Raw genomic sequence first — 26,251 nt, 5'->3', positions numbered from 1 at the left:
GATAAAAACTATGTTCAATCTGTGAATCAATTTGGTAATATTGCTATTTTAACAATTTTTTTTTGAGACACAGTCTCACTCTGTCGCCCAGGCTGGAGTGCAGTGGTACCATCTCAGCTCACTGCAACCTCCGCCTCCTGGGTTCAAGTGATTCTTGTGCCTCAGTCTCCCTAGTAGCTGGGATTACAGGGGTGCGCCACCGTACCTGGCTAATTTTTGTATTCCTAGTGGAGATGGGGTTTCACCATGTTGTTCAGGCTGTTCTCAATCTCCTGACCTCAGGTGATCCGCCCGCCTTGGCCTCCCAAAGTGCTGGGATTACAGGCATGAGCCACCGTGTCCAATCCCTTTCATTTCTTTAAACAATGTTTTGTAGTTTTAGCACTGCACTTCTTTTGTTAAATTTATTTCTAACTATTTATTCCTTTTATGCTATTGTAAATAGAATTGTCTTTCTGAATTCATTTTTAGAAATTTCATTGCTAGTGTATAAAGATACAATTGACTTTATTTATTAATCTTGTATCATGTAATCTTTCTAAATGTATGTATTAGTGCACTTTCACATGCCTTAGGATATTCTATATAAATAATAAGATCATGCCATTGGCAACTATGAATAGTTTTACTTCTTGCTTAGCAAAGTGAATGTCTTTTATTCTTTTCTTCTCTAATTGCTGTGGCTAGAACTTTCAATACAATGTTGAACAGAAGTGGCAAGAGAAGGTATCTTTGTCTCATTCCTGACCTTAGTGGGGAAGCATTTAGTCTTTCACCTTTATGAATGGTGGTAACTGTACATTTTGTAGATACTCTAAATCAGGTTTAGGAAATCTATGCCTAGCCATTTGAGTGTTTTTTAACAGAGGAGTGTTGTATCTTATCAAATGCTTTTTTTTTGTATCTATTAAGATGATAATGTGATTTTTATTCTTTATTCTATTGATAGGATGTAACACATTGATTGATTTTTGAATGTTAAGCAAACTTTGCATTCCTGAGTTAAATCTTATTTTGTCATGGCATATAATCATTTTTATATGTAACTAGACTTGCTTTCCTAGTATTTTGTTGAGAACATTTTGCATCTATATTTTTAAGGAATATTGGCCTGTGGTTTTCTTTTCTTGTGATGACTGGTTTGGTATCAGGTTAATACTGGCCTCACAGAACGACTTGAGAAGATTTCCTTTTTTCTTTTTTCTAACTTTTTAAGAGCTTGTAGAGATTGGTATTTTTTTTCTAAACATTTGGTAATTTTTACCAGTGAAGTCACATGGGCCTGAACTTTTCTTTTTGCAAATTATTAATTAAAGCTCTTTACTTTTTATAGGTCTATTCAGATTTTCTATTTCTCTTTTAGTTAGTTTTAATAATTCGTCTTTCTATCAATTTGTCCATTTCATCTTGTTTATTTAATTTGTTGCCATACAGTGTTTATAATGTATTTTTATAATCTTTTATATTTCTGTAAGATTGTAGTAATGGTCCATTTTTCCTTTATGATTTTTGTAATTTGAACCTTCTATTTGCAGTGTTTTTTGGCACGGGGCAGAGAGGGTCAGTATAGCTAAAAGATTACCAATTGTGTTGATATTTTCAAAGAACCAACTTTTGGTTTTGTTTTTTCTCGATTTTTCTGTTATCTATTTTATTTGTTCCCTCGGCTAATATTTCTTAATTTCTTTCTGCTTGTTTCAGATTTAACTTGCTGCTCTTTTTCTAGTTTCTTAACATGGAAGTTTAGATTACTAATTTGAGGTCTTTCTTCTTTTTAAATATAGATAATTATACATCTCTCTGAGTACTGTTTTTACTTCATGACTTACATTTTTGGTATATTTCCTCAATTGTTTCTATTAATTTTAAATGTCATTGTATTATGGTTGGAGAACATAATTTGTATGATTTCAGTCTTTTAAAATGTATTGAGGCTTGTTTTATGGCCTAACACACAGTCTGTCTTGGAAAATTATTCTATGTTCCATTGAGAAAAATGTGAATTTTGCTATTATTAGAGAGTGTTCTACACAAGCCTGTTAGGTCTGGTTGGCTTACATTGTTCCAGTCTTCCATTTTCTTGTTAGTCTTCTCTTGTTTTGTTCTATCCATTATTTAAAGTGAAATATTGACATTTCCAACTATTATTTTTGAACTGCCTATTTCTTTATTCAATTCTATAACCTTTTACTTCATGTCTTTGGAGCTACGCTGGTAGGTGCATATATGTTTATAATTGTTTAGCCATCTTGATGAATTGTTAACAATAACTTATAAAATGCTCTTTTTGTCTCTAATAGCCATTTTTTTAAATCTTCACTTCTATTTTTCTGATATTAATATAGCCAATCACAGTCTCTTTTGAGTACTAAGTGTCTTTAGTTACAACAACCCCAGAGATTTTTACTGTTATTTTAATTTCAATCTCTTTGTTCTTTGAATCTAAAGTATATCTTTTAAAGACTTTAGATTCAATAGTGAGGTTAGATTTTAAAAATCTATTTTGCCAGTCTTTGTATTTTGATTCAAGTGCTTACTCCATCCACATTTAATGTAGTTACTGATAAGGTAGAATTTACAACTGCCATTTTGCTATTTGTGTTCTATATGTCTTACGTGTTTTGTTTCTCAGTCACTGCCTGCTTTTGTATTACTTTCTAGTGTAACATTTTAGTTCCTTTATTGTTTCTTCTATTATTTTGAATTAATTTCGTAGTGGTTGCCATGGAGATTGCAATTGATGTGTTAAAATGATCTGCGTTAGATTAATACTATGTTAATTTTAAGAATGTACCAAAACTTTGCTCCACTGTACCTCCTTCCCTCCCCATTCTTTTGTGCTATTTGTATTTATCATACCAATTATACTTTTATACATCAAAACCCATCAAAAGAGTTCTATGATTATTTTATACAGATATCTTTTAAATCATTCAGGAGAAGAAAAGTGTTATAAACAAAATTACATTTCTATTCTTTGTTTTTTGGCAGTTTGACTATGATTTATCTAGAGATACATCTCTTCATGTTTATTACATTTGGGTTTGTTGAGCTTCCTAGATCTATAGATTAAAGTTTTTCTTCAAATGTGGGAAGTATTTGGCCATTGTTTCTTCAAATAATTTTTCTTTCTTTCTCTTTCCCGCTCTTCCTTCTGCGGTTTTCATTAGGTGCGTTTTGGTACTCTTAAGTGTGTTCCACAGGCTCTGTTCATTTTTCTTAATAAAAAATTCTATTTCTCAGAACTGACAACTTTAATTGTCCTTTCTTTAATTTTGCTGATTCTTCCTCTGCCGGCTCAAATCTGGTCTTGAATTCCTTTGGTAAATTTTTCATTTTAGTTGTTTCATTTAGTTATTATAAATTTTTCAGTTTAGTTATTACAAATTTTATCTTTGGTTCTTTTTTTTTTTTAAAAGTAACTTCTATATATCTTTCATATTCTCTATTTGATAAGACACCTTTCTTATGCTTTCCTTAGTTCATTAACCATATTTCCTTTGAGTTTTTGAAAATATTTCTAGTGGCCGATTTAAATGCTTTGCCTAGAAAGCTCAATATCTGGGAACTTCAGGGGCAGTTTCTATTAATTACTTTTTCCCTGCTGTGTATGGGACCTACTTTCCTGTGTCTTTGTATGTCTTACATGTTTTTATTTTTGAAAACTGGACTATTGGTATAATATAATGTGGTAACTTCAGAAATCAGAATTTCTCCCTCCAGCATTTAATGTTGTTACTGCTTATTGTTGTTCTTTTTTGTTTGGTGACTTTCCTGGACTAATTCTGTAAAATTTGTATTTTCTGTTGCATGTAGCCACTGAAGTCTCTGCTTGGTTAGCTTAGTGGTCAGCTAATGATTGGAGGAAGATTTTCTTAAGTGCCTTGAAATAATAAATCTCCCAGATTTTGCCCAGAGGCTCTATGTGTGTTTGTGTTGGAACATGCCTTCAGTGTTCAGGTGTCTTATAAACCTTCCTCAACCTTCACTTCCTACTTGCACAGAGCCTCAAATTGTGCAAGAGATAAAAGAATAGAGCTTTGCCAGGACTTTCTGGGGCATGCATGTGGCCTTCTACATTTCAAGGAATGTGTTGGAGTTTTTTAAAATCCACTATGCATATCTCCTTTTCCAGATTTTCCATTGAAAGTTTTTTGGCAAACCTCTTATTTGGCTAAAATTCCTAGGCAGCTATAATGTCAAACAATTGTCATTGAATGCTTCTGAAAATTGTCTTCTGGATAGAGCTCTCCTTGCTGAGTGAACTCTTGAGTCAGGTAAAAATGACAAGTTTTGTGAAAAGAGCTTTTCCAGGGAGCTGCCAGACAGATCGAATACTGACAACTCACTGAGGAGTATTTGGAACTCCAAACCCTTCTTCCCACTTCAGTGACTGCTAGGGTGGTTTTTACAAAACATGATGCAAGTCTGCTGATTTTCAAAGCTACCCTGGATTTGGGTGGGAAGAGGACTATGGTAAAATGTCAAGTTAAAATGCCACAAAACTCACTGTTTTTACCAAAATCCAGTTGTGATTTTAATTAATGCTACTCAGATTGGTGTAAATTTTTTGTTTCTTTCCAGACTTTTGAAAAAGTTAATTGTGACCATTTTTACTAGTGTTCTTTTTGCTTTTATAGAGGTAGACATTTTCGGAGGTCCTTACTCTGTCATTCCACAAGTGCTTCTATTTTGGTGTTTTCTTAAATTGAAACAGCCTATAGTAATAAAAGAATGAACAACTGCTTCGTGCAACAGCATAGATGAATCTCATAGAAACATGTTGAGCCAAGGAAGCCAGGCACAAAAGAGTGCACACTGTGCGGTTTTATTTATGTGAACTTCTAAGATAGTTAAAATGAAAATCAGAACAGTAGTTATCTTTGAGAAGGAGGTATTAACATAAGTTAACATTCTAGAATGTTGGTGATGTTCTATATTTTGACCTTAATGGTGGATGCACAGGTATATTCATTTATTAAAATTATTTGAAAATACACTTTGTGAACTTTGTTGTATGAATGTATATTCTTGTAAAAACAACTTTAAAAACAAATAAAAGTAAATGATTAACCTTGAGGCCCTTCTTTAATTCTTGGATTAATTCCCGTGCATAAGGCCAGGCGCGGTGGCTCAAGCCTGTAATCCCAGCACTTTGGGAGGCCGAGACGGGCGGATCACGAGGTCAGGAGATCGAGACCATCCTGGCTAACATGGTGAAACCCCGTCTCTACCAAAAAGTACAAAAAACTAGCCGGGCGAGGTGGCGGGCGCCTGTAGTCCCAGCTACTCGGGAGGCTGAGGCAGGAGAATGGCGTAAACCCGGGAGGTGGAGCTTGCAGTGAGCTGAGATCCGGCCACTGCACTCCATCCTGGGCGACAGAGCGAGACTCCGTCTCAAAAAAAAAAAAAAAAAAAAAAAATTCCCTTGCATAGTTTTGTGCAACGAGAGGAAAGGCTTTGTACTCATAGTACAGAGATTCACACATGTGTCACTGAGAAATAGGAATGATTCGTTTCTAACAGTATTACTACTACTAACAAAAACTTACATGCTTACAATGCTTTATGGTTTTTAAACTTTTCACATATATTATCTTATCATTTGTACAACTCTTGAAGTTGGATTTCAAATGTAATAATTTCCAAATGTGGAGATTCAGATGTAGACAGTCATAAGATTTGTGAGGAAAGAGTCAGGATTGTCTTACTCTAGGATTATTATGCTTTTCTTTTTCTTTTTCTTTTTTTTTTTCTTCACAAATAGCACTTTTTATTTGACACTAACTGAAGTCTGAACTTTAAACAGATTCTTGGACTGGTGGTTCATATCCATCAGCTCGTTCAACTTTAGCACCTGTCTCGTCCCCAGTGGCTTTTCCAGAACTGCTGCCTTCACCATGAAGCTCCATGAGCTTTCCCAATTCAAACTTGGGCTTCTTCAGCATTTTAACTTTTCTAACGAAGACATCATGGAGAGGATAAATAGATTGGCAAGCCTTTTCTATGTCTTTTCCAATGCTGTCTGGAATCAATTTATTGACCACTTCTTACAAGTCATTTGTCTGCACCTCTCGGGTCATGATTTCCATCATCTTCTTCCGGATTTGGCGGACCTGTTGGTGCTGAGCATAAGAGGTCTTCCGTATCTGATTGTTGCGTTTTTTAGTAAAACCAACACAGAACAGACAAAGCAAGTAACCATCGGTAGTCTTGACATCAACATGAGCTTCAATCATTGTCTGCCACTTTTTGACCATGGAACACATTTTGTCATGGGTAAGATCCATGCCATGGAAGTTAGTCAGTCAGTTTTTGGCCTGAACATCTTCAGTAATCAGCTTGAATTTTCTAAATGCAACTTCATCATTCTGCAAATCAGCAAGACTCACTTCAAACACACGACCCTTGAGACCATCAGATGCAATTTTGGTTCCTTGGGTCCTGGTGATGAGCGTCTTTCCAATATTTCTTATATTGAACATAGCAGGTGCTTTCACATCATACCAATCTTTCTTAGAAAATGGATCAACCACTTTCTTCTTAGCTCCCTTTTTGCCGCCTTTCGTAAGGCGCTTGTTCTTGCCAACCGCCATGGTGCTGATCAGAGAGCCGAAAGGCTCTAGGATTATTATGCTTTTCTACCACACTTACTGCCATGTCAGTTTCTTTAGAATATTATTAGTCACCAACTTATCAAAATTTGATAGGTATCTGAGGTTTCAGAATCTCTATTAGGTCATTCATAAAGAACAATATTAATTCTTGATTCTACAGATAATCTTAGGATTTTAGGGATAGAAAGAATTTTGAACTTCCTTTTAATGCTTTCTGTGAGACAGAAGGGTATTTGTCATCCAAATTAAACATATATATTTTTTTCCTTATGAGACAGCGTTATACTCTGTTACCAGGCTGGAGTGCAAGCAGTGTGATCATAGCTTACTGCAGCCTCAGATTCCTGGGCTCAAGCAATCCTCCTGCCTCCACCTTTTGAGATGCTAGGACTACAGGTGCGTGCCACTGCCCAGCTTTTTTGTTTGTTTGTTTGTTTGTTTGTTTGGTAGAAATGGAGTCTTGCTATGTTTCCCAGGCCGGTCTCAAACTTCTGGCCTCAAGCAATGCTCCCACCTCAGCCTCCTCAAGTGTTATGATTACAGGTGTAAGCCACCGTGCCTAATCCCAACTTAAGCATGTCTTTTGATGAGATTTCTTAATGCTTATTCACTACAATCTTACATACTTTTTATGATAAGGAAGTCATTCCATGATAATAGTAAGTATTTTTGCAACTTGCTCTTTCCCTGCCTTATATTCAAATGTAGAATGATTGATCACAATTCTATGATTCCTTTCTAGATATTTGAAGATTATTAGATTCTATTCTTAACTTAGTGATCTTTTCTCTACTTCATTTAAGCTTTCCTCCTGTCATTTAGTAAACCTTGACACATTGGTTGAATTTCTCCTTTTCAGAAGAGATCTTTGCCTTGTCATTTCATCTACATTACAAGGATTTCTCCTGAAAAACAGTACCCTGATTAAGACCTGGTCAGTGGTCAATGTAGAGGTTTCTGTTTGTTTGTTTATTTCTGATACATCATGACACTAGATAATATTCTGCTTTCTTACATAAATTTATGACATCTATTTCTTTTAAGTGATTTAATCTGCTTTTGCCCCTATTAAAGGTAATCAGATTTGTGAAGATGACTTAGAATTTAATCATGTTTTCTTAAGTAATGGGCATTCCAACTTTGCATCTTTGGCTAGTTTCAAAGGGATATTCTCAAGATAAATTCTGAGATCACAAATGGGAATAACAAAGCAGGACCCACAAAGCTACTGAGTATTTGTTGATAGATACTAGAAAGCCTTATTTTGTTTTTCAGGCAAATGAAGAATAGCACATAAGTGAGAAATTGCTATTTATAAAGAGAATAAGGGAATTGAGAAATTTATTTATACTTTTGCAAGTAGGTTCTAAATACTTGATGAAACACCACTCTCAAATCCCAAACAAAAAGCAACTTCACCTAGGTTTTATCTGACCTTCATCTTAAGCAAAAGCTTACCTTTCAACCATTTAAAGATTCAAGCCAGGAGGGATCTCTTTTCCAAATACCTCTCTACAGACTGATAGTCCTTTTCCTCTCCGGAGCATGCCTTTTCCATTATATTCACCAAAATATAGTACACACAATCTGAACAATTCCACAACTATATTACTATCCTCTTGGGCAATCTCAGGGACAAACTATAGCTAGATGAGGTAAGTTACTGCTGTATGTTGCTTCATTAGCTCAGTACAGCCTGAAAGCCATAAACCACCTCTCTTAAGCAATCTCAATTCTCCCCTTGAATCCTAACTCGTGACATCACTTTCCTTTCTAGTTCACTCTACTTCCATTCTCAAGCCAAGGGCAAATAAACCTTTCTTTAAAAAACTGTATCTTATAGATGCAGGGTCCTTTTCTGCCTGGATGAGCTTCAGATTAAAACAGCAATCCTTGTAGCCATTTGAGTGTCCAGCCTATCCAGAGCCATTGGGATTGAAACCACAGATATCTCATGATCAGCCTTCTTTCCTTTATTTTGGAAATGTAAAAATATCCGGAGATCTCCTGAGCTCCACCTTTAGTTACCAGCCCCTTCTGAGCATGTTCTTCTTTTTTTTTTTTTTTTTTTCCCCTCGTGTTCTTGACTGTCTGAATTCAGAGTTTCTTTAAACCCTTATTTCCTCACAGCAACCCTGTGTAACCCCTCACCATGTTCTCTCCTCCCTGTCTCTAAACATACAGAATCAACATCAACAACTTGCCCGAGTGGCCCCCATTTTCTAGCATTCAGGGATCACTATCACTTTGCTATTATCTCTGTACTTTCCCCATTATATTCTCAAATACAATAAAATGACAGCACATTTTACCTCAGTTATATTTTAATCCCTGTCTCTGGATTTAAATCCAATTTGGGCGAATGAGGCAAAGGGTAATTCAGAGGATATCTGATAAGTTGCACCACAGCAAAAGAGAATGAGAATGTACTTTAATGCTTACCGATTTTAATATTTTGTTATGAAGTTTTAAACATACACAAAAGTTGAGGGAGAGTATATTAAACCTTTAGGGATTTACCACCTAGCTACTACAATTATTATAATATGCTATGTTTTTATTTTTATTTTTGTTTTCGAGACAGAGTCTCATTCTGTTGCCCAGGCTGGAGGGCAGTGGCACCATCTCGGCTCACTGCAACCTCTGTCTTCCAGGTTCAAGTGATTCTCCTGCTTCAGCCTCCTGAGCAGCTGGGATTACAGGTGCGTGCCACCATGCCCAGCTAATTTTTGTGTTTTTTGCAGAGATGGGGTTTCACCATGTTGGCCAGGCTGGTCTTGAACTCCTGACCCACTTTGGCCTCCCAAATTGCTGGGATTGCAGGCGTGAGACTCCAAGCCTGGCTTGCTTATGTTTATTTTTTAAACAAACATTTTTGGTCACCATATTGTATTAAAATGGTTTTCCCCCAATATCAATCTGCCCTTTATTCTATATACAGTCCTGAAACCAAACTGAAACACAAGGGGAAAAAACAGTGGTGAGGCAGAGGGGAGATAAAGAAAAATGGATTGCATGTAAGTCTTTTAATTCCAGCAGTAGCTCTTTCATATTATTGTTACCACATACGCCAAGTTGCAATGCAAAGTATGATAAATTCCCCTTTGAAACAATGGCTAAAGGGAATTCTAGATTATTGGAGTTTACTTTTCTTTAATCAAACTAGTGTTGTCATAGTTACCCTATGCTGCATTCTTCTGTGAAACCCGTGGACAGAAGATTGGATCAGTTTCAATCTAGGCAGGTTGAGGTCTAAGGATTTCTACTTATGGTGAAGTATTAGCAGCTGCAGCAGCTGTGAGAAGAGGGAAGAAGCTTTCAAAGAACTAAAATAGTACAGTCTGGTTTACCTCACTTCTAGGTAGTTGAACAATTTGGCAAATTTGCAGCCGAACAGTAGTCAGTTACAGCCATGCTTCTAGAGGAAATGAATCAAATGATAGTGCAAAGCTGTGATGAGTGTAGTTGTTTTCATATTTCATTAATTTCCTGATGAAAGAATTCAAAACATATTGTTACAGGGAGCTGAACTGGGTGGCTTGTTAATTAATACCTTAGAGGAGAGAAAAGTGACCTTGATTAAGTTGGTAAAATGTTAGTCTGAAACCAGAGTGTGAAATCAGAGGCGACACATACAAGGTGAGCCTAAGCACAAAGAAACACATAAATTCAGTTTGAGAAACAATCCTTTCCACTACACTTTTCATTTGACAAGTTTGTACTAAAACAATGTTTCCACCTTGATGAGAAAACTTTAAAGTTCTTTAGACAAACTGAAATCATTTCCCACGTCAATGGCAAAATCAACAAAGATAGACGAAAATTCAGCTTTCAAAATAACATTAAAAAGATTACGGCCGGGCGCGGTGGCTCACGCCTGTAATTCCAGTACTTTGAGAGGCCGAGGCAGGTGGATCACCTGAGGTTAGGAGTTCGAGACCAGCCTGGCCAACATGGCGAAACCTCATCTATACTAAAAATGCAAAAATTAGCCAGGTGTGGTTGTGGGTGCCTGTAATGTCAGCTACTTGGGAGGCTGAGGCAGGAGAATCACTTGAACCTGGGAGGCGGGGGTTGCAGTGAGCTGAAATCGTGCCACTGCACTCCAGACTGGGTGACAGAGCAAGACTCCTTTTCAAACGAAACACCACCACTAACGTTACCAGGAAGGCGAGGAGTGGTTTTTTAAAAAAACGTTTAAGAATAGTTGAAGAGGGCAGGGCGCGATGGCTCAGGCCTGTAATACTGGCACTTTGGGGGGCCGAGGCAGGCGGATCACAAGGTCAGGAGATTGAGACCATCCTGGCTAACACGGTGAAACCCCGTCTCTACTAAAAATACAAAAAAAATTAGCCGGGCGTGGTGGCGGCCGCCTGTAGTCTCAGCTACTCGGGAGGCTGAGGCAGGAGAATGGCGTAAACCTGGGAGGCGGAGCTTGCAGTGAGCCGAGATGGCGCCACTGCACTCCAGCCTGGGCGACAGAACGAGACTCCGTCACTAAATAAATAAATAAATAAATAAATACATAAATAAATAAATAATAGTTGAAGAGGCTGGGCGCAGTGGCTCATGCCTGTAATCCCAGGACTTTGGGAGGCCGAGGCGAGTGGATCTCGAGGTCAAGCGATCGAGGAACCTGGGCGGCAGAGGTTGCAGTGAGCCGAGATCGCACCACTGCACTCCAGTCTCGCGACAGAGAGAGACTCTGTCCCACCACCCCCTGCCCCCGTAAAAAAAGAATAGTTGAAGAAAAAGAGAAACTTTAAGAAGACATTGTATTTGGTCATAACTCCCTTTCTTTTAGGTAAAGCCACAAAAATAAATAAAAATGTATGTTACTTACTTCTCTTTCCAAAGTGTGGCATTAGTGGTGTACTTTTTAGAAGGAGTCCTCTGTCAATGAAGAAGGTAGTTTTAATTGACTTCCCACTCTCCCTAACAGCAAATGGTTTGGCTTGTGACTAAGTCTGTGATGGAACATCTCCTCTTGGCTAAAACAGTCTACTCAAACCCCTTCTTTAAAATGTCATATATTCAAATAGTTCAAATTAAAAAAAAAAAGTTAAAAGGCACAGTGAAAAGTGTTGCTCTCACTCTGTATACTATTTGCACAACTCTCTTACACACACAACCATGATCACTGTTATTATTTTCTTAAATGTTCTTGCAGAGTTTCTTTACACATACACCAGAAAATATGAATATACAGTCTTATTCCTTCACTTTTTACAAAAAGCAGCATAAAATATACACTATTTTATACACCGCTTTTAATTTTACATTTAACAATACATCTTGAGGCTCAATACTAGGGAGCGTCCTCATTCTTTTTTTAAAAAATACCACTGTGTAGTACTCCACTCTGTAAATGTACAATAACTTTTTAACCATTCTCCTACTGATGGGCACTTGAGTTATTTCAAATTGTTTCAAACATTTAAAACATCTTTTAAATTTCAAACAATACTGGCATGGATACAGTCACACATTAGTCATTTCACGTGTGGGCAAGTATATCTGTAAGTATAAATTCCTTAGAAGTACAATCCAGCATCAATGGGTATATGCAATTTTGGTTTTAATAAATATTGCAAAATTTCCTTCCATCAGAGTTGTCTAATTTCAGCTGTCCCTAATGTATGAGAGGGTCTGTTTTCCTACGATCAAGCTCTTACACCATTACCAATCTGAAAAAAATGGTATTCCAGTGTAGTTTCAGCGTGTATTTATTTTATTTTAAGTGAACTTGATCATCTATGTATGTTTACATCTATTTATGTTTACAAGTCATTTGCATTCTCTTCTATGACTTGAATATACATATTTTTGCTGATTTTCTTATTATATGATTGGGCTATATTAGTTTCTAGTAGCTCTTTATGAGTTAGAGAGATTAGTATTTGTCTATGATTTGAGTTTCTCAATTTATCGTTTATCTTTTGACTTTGTTCATAGCTTTTTTGTTAAATTTACTATTGTATTTTATGAATTCTGAATTTTAAGTCACAAATATAACTCCCTTCTCCACTGCAATGTTAAAAAGAAATTCTGTGCTTTCTTCTAATATTTATATGCTGTCTGTATTTTATGTATAGATCTTTGATTCATTTGAAATTTATACTGGTTTTACTGGAGTATGCCTCCTCTCAGCATCCATTAAAATCCTTCCTGTCAGATATTATAATTGCATATCTAGAAAATTCAAGAGACTTGACAGAAAAACTCTTTAGCAAAGTACTGGGGCACAAAATTAATATGCAGAAATCAAACAACAAATAGTATGAATATACAATGGAAGAAAGTACCCATCTAAATAGGAAAAAAGACATCTCTTCCCTCAGATAGTCTATGATCATTTTTTAAAATGTTCATCTTTTCCTTACCGATCTGAAATGCTGTCTCCATCATATATTGAATTGAAGAATGCTTTTGGAATTATTTCTGGACTTTCTATAACGTTCTGTTGGTCAATTTGTGTACTGATGAATCAACACCACACTGTTTTAAGTATTTAGGTTTTTATAATATGTTTTAATATCAGATAGTGCTAATTCCCTCTCTGCTTCTTTTTCTCAGAGTTTTCCTGATTTATTTTGGTAAATTATTTTTCTTTATAAACTCTATGATGTTTGCCTAGTTTCACAAAAACCCACTGTCAATATTTTTCTTATGGGGCTCATGTTGAAATGATAAATTAGCTGATAAAGAATTGATATTTTTTGGATGTTAACTCCACTGAAGAGGTACATCTTCCCTTTGTTCAAAATTTCTTGTATTTCTCTCAAAAGTCCCTTACACTTTTGTGTATTTTATTTTGTTTTTCTATGTAAGTGGGTCCTTTCTTCCATTACATATTCGTACTGTTTATTGTTTGAGTTCTGTATATTAATTTTGTGCCTTAATACTTTGCTAAATGGTTTTTTAGTCAAGTCTATTGAGTTTTCTAGGTGTATAATTGTAATACCTGCAGGAAGAATCCTGATGAATGCCATGAGGGAGAAGAAATTGTGCTTTGCAAAGTTTAATGAATGGAGGTTTCTTCTGACAAATCCCAGAAATGGCAAATATGGTTATATTATGGATTCTTTGGTACCCTAGACTAGACCACGTGATGACAGGTGTTCAAAAGGTATAGAGTTATTTTAGGAGGGATACACATGAATGAGGATTGTATTAAAACAGGAATACTGCATTATTATCTTAACATCAGCCGTCATTCTTGCCATCACATCTCATATATATATATATATATGTGTGTGTATATATATATATATGTGTGTGTGTATATTTATATCTCCCTCTCTTTATTTAACAAAATTAACAAATACAAAACTACCTATTTGTTACTACTCTGTTATTACCAAAAGTTTAAAAAATATCTCTGGGCTGTCTATGTAAGGCTTATTGGAGTTTAACTTTAGTACAGTATGGTAAAAGAAATTCAGCCAGGCACGGTGGCACATGCCTGTAATCCCAGCACTTTGGGAGGCTGAGGTGGGTAGATCACCTGAGGTCAGGAGTTCAAGACCAGCCTGGCCAACATGGCAAAACCTCGTTGCTACTAAAAAATATGAAAAATTAGCGGCTGGGAGCAGTGGCTCACACCTGTAATCCCTGCACTTTGGGAGGCTGAGGCAAGCGGATCACAAGGTCAGGAGGTCGAGACCATCCTGGCTAACACGGTGAAACCCCGTCTCTACTAAAAAAATACAAAAAAAAAAAAAAATAGCCAGGCGTGGTGGTGGGCACCTGTAGTCCCAGCTACTCGGGAGGCTGAGGTGGGAGAATGGTGTGAACCCGGGAGGCAGAGCTTGCAGTGAGCCAGGATAGCATCACTGCACTCCAGTCTGGGTGACAGAGTGAGACTCCGTCTCAAAAAAAAAAAAAAAAGAAAAAAAAAAAAGAAATTCAGTTGTAGGCAATCAATTATCCATCAATCTTGCAGTACGATTGTGTTTAACTAGCTTGAATGAGTTGCTTTGTGCTTGTGATGGGCACAGCAAATCCTCCTTGCCAAAAGTTTCTAAACCTGCCTCACCTAACAGTGATCTCTTTTGTTGATCTTCAGGGCATGGTGTCTCATCTGTTTAGTTTGGCCTTTTATTTGACTTTTATTGACTTTGTGGCCAAGCCTGTTTTCTTTGTTTGATATGTTAGCTCAAATATGTAGGTGAACTCAACCACTTAATTATGGGCATGTAATTTTAAAAAATGGCACATACTGGATTTGATGAGATAATCTAATTTTTCCTAGTAAGTAGAGAAATAAATGTTTGACTTAAATAATATCTTACTATCTTTTGAAGAAGTTGTCCAACTGTCTTTTGCTATGAGACACAGGCTTCTGTTTGCTGAATTTCTGCCAGTTTTTTTTTTTTATATATATATACAGTTCTCTACCTTAAATTAGATGGGGACAATGTGTCTTCTTTAAGTGCTTCCTAGAATATTACTACCTTTAAATGCTAGCTTCTGAAAAGCTGCAGCTGTCACCCAAGTCTTAGTACTGAGCTAGACATTGTAATGTGAAATTTAGTATGTTGAAGAATATTTTCATTTGCAGTACATCTCAAGCCATGTTTCTAATTGTTAGAGAAAACATAAGCATGGATATTGGACAGTTGTGTTATATAAAATATGTACAATAGAGAAATGAATGTGTGAATATGTAGATTTGTACTATTGGTACTAAAATTCTGACTTTGCTCTAGTAAATTCAAATTTATTGCCTTGTTTCAGCTATGGTTTTAATATTTTGTCTGTCTTCTACAAAATTCTCTAAAGAAAGCCAAGGTATAAAATGCTTTTAAAATCCCAGATTTTTATATACATTTTAGTTTTCTCCTAGACACTACTTCTGAAATAAAACCAGTGAAACTTCAGATCAGATAACATAAAGAATTGAAATCTTAAGGCACTTATTATTGTCGTTATTGTCTGAGAGATACTGGCAATTGTGAGGCTTCTGTTGGCTCCAAATAGAAATTTCTTCTATAAATGTTCCTGTAGAATGTCTGTTTATGGGCTAGAGACCTTAGGGGAAGTTAGAAAGGGTGTTGTCTTATTTTATGGGCCTTCTTGTTTGCCAACATACTTGAAGTTTCAATATTCAAAAGTCATTCATATAATCTCTTCTTTTATTGATGTGGTTTAAAAAAATTTCAGGTACCTACTTGCAAATGTTTCCCAAGAACATTTCCTTATATCTAGGGTGTGCCATTACATTTGCCCTCTTTCTTCTTCCTTTTTTGGATTATTTTTAAAACATAGTTGTTTTCAAAGGTAATGCATCTTTCAAAGTAAAGAAGACTTCCAGAAGAACAGAGGTAGAGCCGGGCTCAGGTTTCTTCACATGGTCAGCAGCAGGGCAAAGGAGTGCCCTTTCTACTGTTTTATAATTGACAAAGAGAGGAGAACTCTTTCATAAAGAGGGCCCTACTTGTATTCCTGGAAGTCTTTGATTATGTCTTTCTTCTGGTGCAAACTGATATCAAATCACTAAGTAAGAACTTAAAACCATCCTCTACCTTTTGAGTAGTGGGAATGTGGGGTAGCAGGTGTACACAGGAATAGGGCTAAGATTTTTAAAAATATATTTTAGCAGTTTTTAATAAAAATTGTATATAAGATTATTTCCTTCTTCCTTCCTTCCTTTCTTTCTTCCTTCCTTCCTTCCCTCTCCCCTTTCTTTCTTTTCTTTTCTTTCTTTCTTTCTTTCTTTCTTTCTTTCTTTCTTTCTTTCTTTCTTTCTTTCTTTCTTTCTTTCCTTCCTTCCTTCCTTCCTTCCTTCCTTCCTTCCTTCCTTCCTTCCTTCCTTCCTTCCTTCCTTCTCTCTCTCTCTCTCTCTCTCTCTTTCTTTCTTTCTTTCTTTCTTTCTTTCTTCCTTTTCTTTCTTTCTTGACAGGGTTCATTTTGTTGCTCAGGCTACACTGTAGTGACGTGATCATGGCTCACTGCAACCTGGAACTCCTGGGCTCAAGCAACCCTTGCCTCGGCCTCCCAAAGTGCTGTAATTACAAGCGTGAGCCACTGCACCTGGCCTCTTGCATCTTCTGAATTGTTTCTTCCTCGAATTTGTCCTTTCCCTTTTGTACTTAGTGAGATTTGCCTTTTGGTTCAAGGATATTTTTGCACTCTTTGTCCAGTTTTAGCTTAGTGGCAACCATCCTGCTGGGGTGAATTCCCACAGGAACAGTTGTGCCATTAGCCTTCTCCCGCTGCATCTATTCAATGTAGATCATGTATTTCTTCCTCTAAACACGGACTATTTTGCCAATTTCCTGGCCTTTGTAGTGTCCTTGGACAACCTGTACATTATCATCGTTTTACATGCACATGGATTGAATGTTCCGTTTCTGTCTTAGCTCTCTGGACAGTGGGGAAGACATAATCTTCTTGTGAATGTGGGAAGGCGCATTGAAATGACTTTTCCAGTTCTTGCTCTGGTCACATGTCACAAAGGGACTGGCTTTTGTTTTGGCTACTACTGCTTCTGTGATGGCCACACAAGAGAAGAGAAGATAGGGTTTTCAGAGTATTTTCTCTAGCCAGAATCTCTTGATCTGCTTGACTGTACAGGTGTTCCATTCCAATCTGCACTCAGTCTCTTGCCCGGCCTGCTGAGTTTTTTTTTTTTCCTTTTCAAAATTTGTGTTTCTAATTTTCACACACTTGGAATCCTAGTTAGGCATTTAGCTGTACTCTTTTACACAAAAATTTGATGACATCTGTTTGTTTGTTTTTTGTTTTGTTTTTTGAGACTGAGTCTCGCTCTGTCACCCAGGCTAGAGTGCAGTGGCGCAATCTCAGCTCCCTGCAACCTCTGCCTCCTGGGTTCAAAGGAGACTGCCTCAGTCTCCTGAGTAGCTGGGATTACAGGCATGCACAACCACGTGAGGCTAATTTTTATATTTTTAGTGAGACGGGGTTTCACCATGTTGGCCAGACTGGTCTCGAACTCCTGACCTCAATTGATCCACCCGCCTCAGCCTCCTGAAGTGCTGGGATTACAGGCATGAGTCACCGCATACAGCCCCACCCCATCTTTTTTTATTGCTGTTGTTATCGCGTTTTTTTGTTTGTTTGTTTGTTTTCAAAGAGGCGTGTTAAAAGAATGGATTCTGGAGTCAGATAAGTCAGACTTTGAGCATATTACGCATGTGCTGACTTTTTCCACTTCTAAAATTAGTTATGTAACATCTCGTCGGTAAGTGTTTATAATAAGACCAATCACACAGGACCTGCTATGAAAATTCCATACTTGTAAAGTGCTACCCAGAGCCTGACACGTGGTTGGCACTCTATAGGTATGAGTTTCTTTTAAATTTATTTGGGATATTTGCATGCCTATTTATTTTTGTGAAAAGGTTTATGTTTAAAAAATTTAAAAAATATACTTTCATTCATACGTCAAATATTGTTGTGCTCTTCTTTATGCCAGGTACAGGTTTAAGAGCTGAAAATATGTAGTAAATAAAACTTAGAATAGGCCAGGTACAGTGGCTTATGCCTGTAATCCCAGCACTTTGGAAGGTGGAGGCAGGAGAATCACTTGAATCCAGGAGTTCAAGACTAGGCTGGGGAGTACAGTAAGACCCCATCTAAACACACACGCAAAAATTATTTAAAAATTAGCCAGGTGTGGTGACTCATGTCTGTAGTCCCAGCTGCTCAGGAGACTGAGGCAGGAGAATCACTTGACCCGGGAGGTTAAGGTGCAGTGAGCCATGGTCAAGCCACTGCACTCCAGCCTGGGTGAAAGAGGGAGACCCTGTCTCGAAGCAAAAAAACAAACAAACAAACCCAAAAAACAAAACGAAAAAACCAATACTATTTAACAAATATTACTTTTATACAAGAATTTATGTTCTTCTGGGGAAGACAAACATTGAACAATATAAACATGTGAAATATATAGTATATCAAATGATGATCACCATTGTAGGAGAACAAGTTGTGCCAGGAGCAGGTAACATTTGAGCAGAGACTTGAAGGAGAGGAGGGAGTGAACCATTTGAATACTTGGTGGAAGAGACAATGGCAAGTACTTTATCCTGAAGCAGAGGCAGGTGTGTCTGGGGAGAGTAGGAGATGCAACCAGAAAGATAGCAGAGGCCCCATCATGTGGCACCTTGGAGGCGGTGTAAGGACTTTGGGTGTTACTCTGAATGGAGGGGATTGAGCAGAGGAATGATAATATCTGACTATGGTTTAACCAGAAAGCAGTCTGACTCCTCTGTTGAGAAGATACTGCTAGAAGGACCAGAACAGAGGCAGGGAAGATCAATGAGGAGGTTACTGTAGTGATCCACACAAGTGGTAGTGGTGGCTTGAATCAGAGTTGTGGGTAGCAAAGGAAGCAGTCAGAAGGGGTTGTAATCTGGATATATTTTGCATATAGGGGCTGAAGGATTTTTGTAGGGTGTGAGAAAAAAGAGACAAATAAAATTCTGGATGACTCTAAAGATTTTAGCTTAAGAAACTGGAGTCGTTGGTAAATGAAAGATTAAGACTGGGACATTAACATGTTTGGAAATGAGAATGAGGGACAGATCAGAAGTGTGGATTTAGATATGTTAAGTTTGAGATTAAAATGCTTATTAGACTAAGAAGAGAAAATGTTCATTAGGGTTTTAAGCCACATAAGTAGACTGTGGATACCAGAAGATGGGTATACGTAGCCAAGAGACCCACCAGCACAAGGATTAGGATGAAGAAAAGCTGGAGATGAGGAGGAACTACCTGACTTGCAAATGTATTGCTCATAATGAAACGTAATTTGGGGAATGTATTTTGAGGAAATCTATCTATATTCACCTCACTTCGCAATTCAAACTTTTAGAGAGTGAGACGTTTGCTTCGTTGAAATAACAAATATTGCATATCTATTGGTTAAGAAGCTTAGAACTCCAGAAAACGTCAGAAAACTTCAGGACATTTCTATGGAAAGTAGACCAAAAAATTATCTCCATATCGAAGAGACTAAAGTCTCTAAAAAAAAAAAAAACCAAGCCTTGAACAACGATTAGTAAATTTAGAAATGGCTTATAAATACGTCTAAAGCAGAAAAGTGGGGTAATGAACAACACTGAGAGGTGATGGCCAGTGTTTTCAGTGAGCAGAGCCACATAAGTCATTTAGAAATGGCTTACGTTGGCCAGGCTGGTCTCAAGCTTCTGACCTCAAGTGATCTGCCCACCTTGGCCTCCCGAAGTGCTAGGATTACAGGCTTGAGCTACCGTGTCCAGCCCTCCAGCTCTTATATAAGAAGGAAATCAATGACTATTTATTTGAGCCATTGTTGTTTTCACCTTCACTACAGAGGCCAGACTTGAATCCCATGGCCCTTCTAATAGAGGCCAGAGTGCTAAAGTACAGTAGCAATTGTTCTCTATTATCTGTTGATAGAGAAAATACATAATGACAATGAGATATTATAAATGCAAGAAGGTTTTAAGTAAATTTTTATTTAATTAATCACAGCTACATACACTTGAAAAATAATAGTACTTACACAGATGAGATGTATTGCTTGTTCACTCTACTGATGTTGTGTGAACTAGCATGTGGATTTAAGAACTCTTTGCCAACCTCCTTCTCTAATCTACTTTTTGAAGTCCATGGATTCAGGCCTTAGAGTTAAAAATGAGGTTAAGCAGTATGGGAGCCAGCTCTGAAAGTCTTATGCAAATAAAAGTTGACATGCCAGTTCAACCATGAAGCTGTTGACTTTAACTAGGTAAGTGAGGAGAGCAAAGACCCAGAGAGTCCGGTATCTGTAGTGGACATTGTGGTCATTTCCCCAACATCACTTTGCTACTTTTCTGCTGCATAACAGCCATTCCACTTGGGTGAGTGTACTGGGTTAAATAGTTCCTCCCCTCAAATTCATATTCACTCAGAACCTGTGAATGTGACCTTGTTTGGAAATAGGGTCTTTGAAGATGTGATCAAGTCAAGAGGAAGTCATGCTGAATTACAGTGGGCCCTAACTGAATCACAAGAAGAGGGAAATTTAGGCAGAGACACAGAAGAAAGGCACCATGTAAAGACAGAGGCAGAGATGGGAATTGTTATGCATCAAGCCAAGGAACACCAAGGATTGCCATCAACAACTGGAAGCTAGAAGAGATGAGGAGGGATTCTTCCCTGAGCCTTCATGGGGAGCATGGCCCAGCCAACACCTAGATTTTGGACTTCTAGGGCTATACAATAATGAGAGTAAATTTCTATTGTTTTGAGCTACTCAGTGTGTGGTACTTTGTTATGGCAACCCTATGGAACCAATATAGTGTGATTGGTCCTGCCCTCAGCTGAAGGCTTGTATGACTGTCAAGATGTCTAACAACCAGTACCTGATCCACCCAAGCAGAAGAGGGGTCTGCTGCATTGCTGTAACAGGGTCCAAATGAATGCTTGCTTTGCAGGTATTAACTTTTTAACAGCTGGATAGTAGAGAAGTCAGGGGCATTCCAGGCTGGGATGCTGGTACAGGGAACACTTTAGCGGAGAGAGGGGGGAACTTAGAATACTGGCTACTTATCCTCTGGTACAGAAGCATTTCAATATGTTATATACCTATGGGGTTATATCAGCATGTGCCAGGTACATGCTGAAGTTGGTCCCTACCAATATATCTTTCCTTCTTGCCACTACAAATGACTCAAGAATTACCTAAATTGGACCAGTCAGAATGAAGCTCAGACTTTGATGTTTTTTTGGCCGAAGGAGAACATGCCTTCTCTTGGGAGATGTAAATGAGAAATAACATGATCCCGGTTGCTGCTAGCTAAAGCTTTGCAACCTGGAAAGAAAGTAGCCTAAGGGCAGACCTAAAAATCAAAGAATGAAAGAACCGAGAGAATGGCAGCCCAATGGAACTGGAGCTCATCATTTGCACCTAAGTCTCCCATCTTCTGGACTATTACTTATATGAGCCCATAAATTCCCTTTATTATTCATGCAAATTTGAGTTGGATTTCCTGTTGTTTGTAACTAGAAGAATCCTAACTGATATAGTCCTTGTGATTTTCTTGGTAGATATTTATTGCGTCCTTCTCTTTGAAACATTTTATTTTGATGTCTGCTACTGTGATTATTTTAAAATTACCTTTTACCTTTGTGTTCTGCTAATAAATACATGAGATACCAGCCATACATTAAGCAAATAGGACTTTGCTGAAAGACTAAAATAAGCCAACTGTGTACTAAATCCTTAGACTGCAACTGCAACTCAAAAGCAAACACACACACACACACACACACACACACACACACACACACATCCCTGCAATTTCCCCCACTGAACTCCCTGACATATATAATAAGTGCTAGTTTGCATTATAGATGCAATAGATGGGCAGAATGGTACAAATGAATGGAAGGGGATCTGTAATCTATGGGGATAATAGAAAAATAAAGGAAGGTATTAATTTAAAGAAATGTGGTTTTGTGAATGAAATTTTCTTCTATAACGATAACTTCAAAAATAAATCAAATGATAGTGCAAAGGTCAATTTAAATACAGAGGCTGGCAAAGGAATGGAGATGGAGAGAGATGAATAGAGGCGGCCAGGGGAAAATCATGAAGTTTAAACTCTTTTTCCTGTATCTCAGTCTTCAAAATACATCTTTCTTTTGCAGTTCTGGGGGCCATTTCAAAAACAGGGTTAAGGAAGGGCAGAGACAAAGTACCAGTGTTCTCTGTGCCTCACTAAAAAAGAAAAATTTGAGTTGACTCAATTGATTTAAGTTATCTTGAATTACTGTTCTTGCATTTGCATACTGAATTTGCAGCTTCTGCTTTGTACTCCTATGGCAGCTGCTGTCTATACATTGTTAACAATAAATATTTAAAAATGCAATTCCAGATTTAGCCAGCATTTCAGTTACTTTCAACTGATTTTGAAATTAGTATATTGCTTTCAATAATAAGGAAAAATGATTTTAGAAACAAAACTGTAAAAATGATAAACTATCTTTTCCTAGTACCCAATTCATATTAAATTGGTGTCTGAAGACTACCAAACTGAGATTTTATCAATACATGCAGTACCACACATTTCTTATTTTAGTTGCTAATTAGTATTCAGGTGTGCAGTGGAATACATAAAATTAAATGCTAATGCTGCTTCATTTGTGATTTAACATGTACAAGTTACTGTATGCCACATTACCCTGTGTATGCACATGTATAATAGTTGTTTTTTTCTTTGCAATCATAGTATCTTCATGTAGTTATTTTATTCAGTCTTCTAAGGCCATGATATGAATAAATCTTTTTGATTTAAAAGATCATTACCTTCTGTAGTTTACAAATGAAAAAAAATATGTGAGAGTCATTTTTAAAAGGCTTCAATTGAGGACTTAGTTTAATTGACCCAATAGCAAAGAAATTTTAGTTTTTCTCTCCATTTTGTTTCACTTAATTTGTGATTAACAGCTACATAAAATTGTGAGCCACCTAATGGAAGTAGTTTTATAAATATTGTATGCCATTTTATGTTCTTCACTCTGTACTTCCCTTATAAAGTATTTTTATGTTAAAAATTTTCAGAGTTAATGTGTGAGGAAGTAACTAGCTACTTTAGTTAGTTAGATTTCTCTTCCCTGAAGAAAATTACTATAATGGTTACTTTTGCTAAAATGCAATTACTGTCACTGTAACAATCAATCATATTTTTATATAAGAAACTTTAACAACTTTTGAATGCATTAAGAGAAGTAAATGAAAAAGACTCACTCTGAAATAAGACTAGACACCCAAACCACCCCCTGCGACCTGACATTTGATAAGAAAAAAAATCTTAGTTACCTCTTTTGCAGTACATTTTATTGCCTTATCTAAGATCACTGTGAAAGTTAAACTATAGTGATAAGCATGCTTCTCATCATTGAAAAATGCTGTGTATATTCAACAACTATTAGCTATTATTGTTTCTGGTGCACACAGTTTAATCCCAGTTCAACAGAATCCGTAGTCCTCCAGTTTTACAAATTAAACCAAAAGATACCATTTGAAAAGGTTTAATGTTTGTTATACCCCTATAGATGAAAACATCTGTACGTGAAAAATAGAGCTTAGGAAATATGAACTGTATTAGCTCTCAGCTTTAATAAAGAGATCACCAGTTGAGGTCAGCAAAACTTTTTTGTCTCAAAATATTGTGCAGTCATATACCTTATAGACAGTATCTCCCTCCCCCAAAGCATCTATAATAAATATACTAATTATGAAGACAATACTAAATATATTATGAGAGTACTGCTACTCAAAATATTCTACTTCTCATAAAGTATTAGGAATATGGAAATAGATGACTTGATCCATACTATTATTTAATAACACGTGTATTGACATGATGAATACTTTCATAAGTGACATTAATCAAAATATATCAAAGAGTAATATGTTATGATTAAAACACATTATTTTATGAGCTTTTGCACAGAACACAAAATTAATGCCTAGTAGCACAGGCAATCATAGCTCTGTTCTCTCTTCTAGTTCATTGCTGCCCCAGTCTCTACCCCTATATCTGTTTCTTCTCATTTTCCCTAATATATTTAACGGTAACTGCATACAACTAGTTTCTCCTAAACTAGACACATGAGAAATATTTTCATTCCTTCTTCCCCCTAGGCTCTTTCATTCAATCCATTACTTAGTTTCCGTTCTAATCGGAGAAGTCTCTGTAGGCTTTCATTGTCTTCCTTTAGGCCCCTTGTCTACAACCTTCTATAAACCTTCTCTACAACCTCTATAAGGTCTCAGTGTGACCAGTCTCTCTCATCTGTCACAAACCCTTTTCCCTGCTTCCAGAGTTATCTTTCCAAACTCCTTCACATGACATACTGTTCTCATCCCATTCTGTCTGATCTTACCCCCATCAGCTTCCTGGGCACTCCTACCTACTGTCCCCTGTCCTGCCAGTAACCCAGTTAGTCCAAAGAGCTCTGTAGTAGTGGATACTGCTTTTTCTTCCTGGAATACCCTTTTCTAGGCTTCTGATTAGAAAATTACTATTTTTCCATAAATATCTCATCTAAAAAGACTTCTCTGACACCCTCAGGAAAGGTAGATGTTTGCTCTTCTGTGCTGTAATAGTCGTTTGAACATAAGTGGCTTATAGCACTTTCTGTGCTTCTTGAATTTTCCTCCATCACTCTGTGAGCTTATCCAGGGCAAGGACCTGTCTTACTCTTTTTAGTATCCCTAGTTCTTGGCTCAGTGCATGACATAAGGTAGCCCCGCAATACAGAGTGAAGGAAGGAGTGAATGATAAATCCTTTCGTACTTTTAGCTGTGAAATGGCTTCAGTACTATGTTACTTCTGGATTCACCTTCTGTCTGGAAAAAAATCATTAAGAAAAATAATCATTTAAAGTCATGCTGTAAAAATTAGTTTTTACCAATTTACCTAAAAGTAAAATCCATTACAATTAGAGGCCATTCTTCACTGTTAGAAGCCTCTCCTTTCACATAGACACACACACACGTAAGAATATGAGAAAATTCATATAAAAATGTGAGTTGTGAATGACCAATGCGTAACAGCTGCATGCATGATTATTTGTTAATAAAAAATCCCAAACAAAAGCAAACCATTACGGGATATCAGTTGGCCATTAGATTTCTTTTATTTCCCTCAAAGCTAAAGCTGGCTATAAAGAGTTCATCTGGTGGCAATTTTTTGAAAGTATTTTAAATTGGGATAGTAGTAGACCAGTGCTATCTATAGAAAATTGCATTTGGTTCTATTGCCAGTGTGTGTTTGTCTCCTTATATTCCATCTATTATCAGAAAACTAATAAAGGTGCTTCTTTATGCCACTGCCATGCTTTCTAGAAAAGGGAAAATAACAACATGTCAACATCCTCCCTCTCTCAATTAAAGGAGGCCTTACAATTATTTCCCTTAAAGTACGTGTGAATCAGATACCAGTCATTTTAATTTCACCAGAACCCTCATGTTCTTTAAGGAGTTGCTCTTCCCTCATGCCGGGGGTTTTGATGGAAATGTCAGTCTCAGTGAAGGGCCGGTTGTGGCTGTAGCAATGGGCAGAAGACCCAAGCCTGTGTGATTATGGTCTCTCTTCCTTCTGCCTACAGTGTTTGATGCAAGTGGTGGGCGTATGACCCAGACAGGACAACTTAGAGTCCTTTTGTCAGGAATGTCAGTGTGTGTATCTGTTGGAAGAGAAATGGCTTATTTATTTTTTGCATTTCAAGCTATAAAGATGCACACTTGGGAATACGGGCACTTGGGTTTTCTTCCATGCGAAGAGAGTCCATTTGGCATAGGAAAATGTGAACCTTACACACACTGATAAGCAGAGGCTAGCATAGTTGGGATACTGCCTAACCTTAATGATATGATTTGTACTCCTGAATTGAGGCTATGCCTGAAGCAAGAGTCATCCTTGAATTTCCAGGCATTTGAGCCAATAAATTTTCTCCTTTTTGCTTAAGCAAGTTTGAGTTGGAGGTCTATCACTTGTAGCCGAAATAGTATACATCAAAGAGGAATTATACTGACAAAAAACAAGTGTTAAGAGTCCTTAAGCGGCCAGGCGTGGCGGCTTACGCCTGTAATTCCAGCACTTTGGGAGGCCGAGGCGGACGGATCACGAGGT

General features: G+C 37.1%; 2 pseudogenes across 1 annotated transcript; both read right to left on the bottom strand.

The window, feature by feature from the left end:
• Nucleotides 1-5,727: 5,727 nt before the first annotated feature.
• On the bottom strand, nt 5,728-6,614 carry LOC706910 (small ribosomal subunit protein eS1 pseudogene; annotated as a pseudogene). Its single transcript, XR_011647.5, has one exon. The product of XR_011647.5 is annotated as a small ribosomal subunit protein eS1 pseudogene (transcript).
• Nucleotides 6,615-16,630: 10,016 nt separating this feature from the next.
• Nucleotides 16,631-25,615, bottom strand: LOC100427482 (large ribosomal subunit protein uL24 pseudogene; annotated as a pseudogene).
• Nucleotides 25,616-26,251: the final 636 nt, after the last annotated feature.

The sequence above is a fragment of the Macaca mulatta genome, chromosome 12, assembly GCF_049350105.2.
Source record: "Macaca mulatta isolate MMU2019108-1 chromosome 12, T2T-MMU8v2.0, whole genome shotgun sequence".
Classification (NCBI taxonomy): Eukaryota; Metazoa; Chordata; class Mammalia; order Primates; family Cercopithecidae; genus Macaca; species Macaca mulatta.
This window is presented reverse-complemented; position numbering and strand designations above follow the sequence as displayed.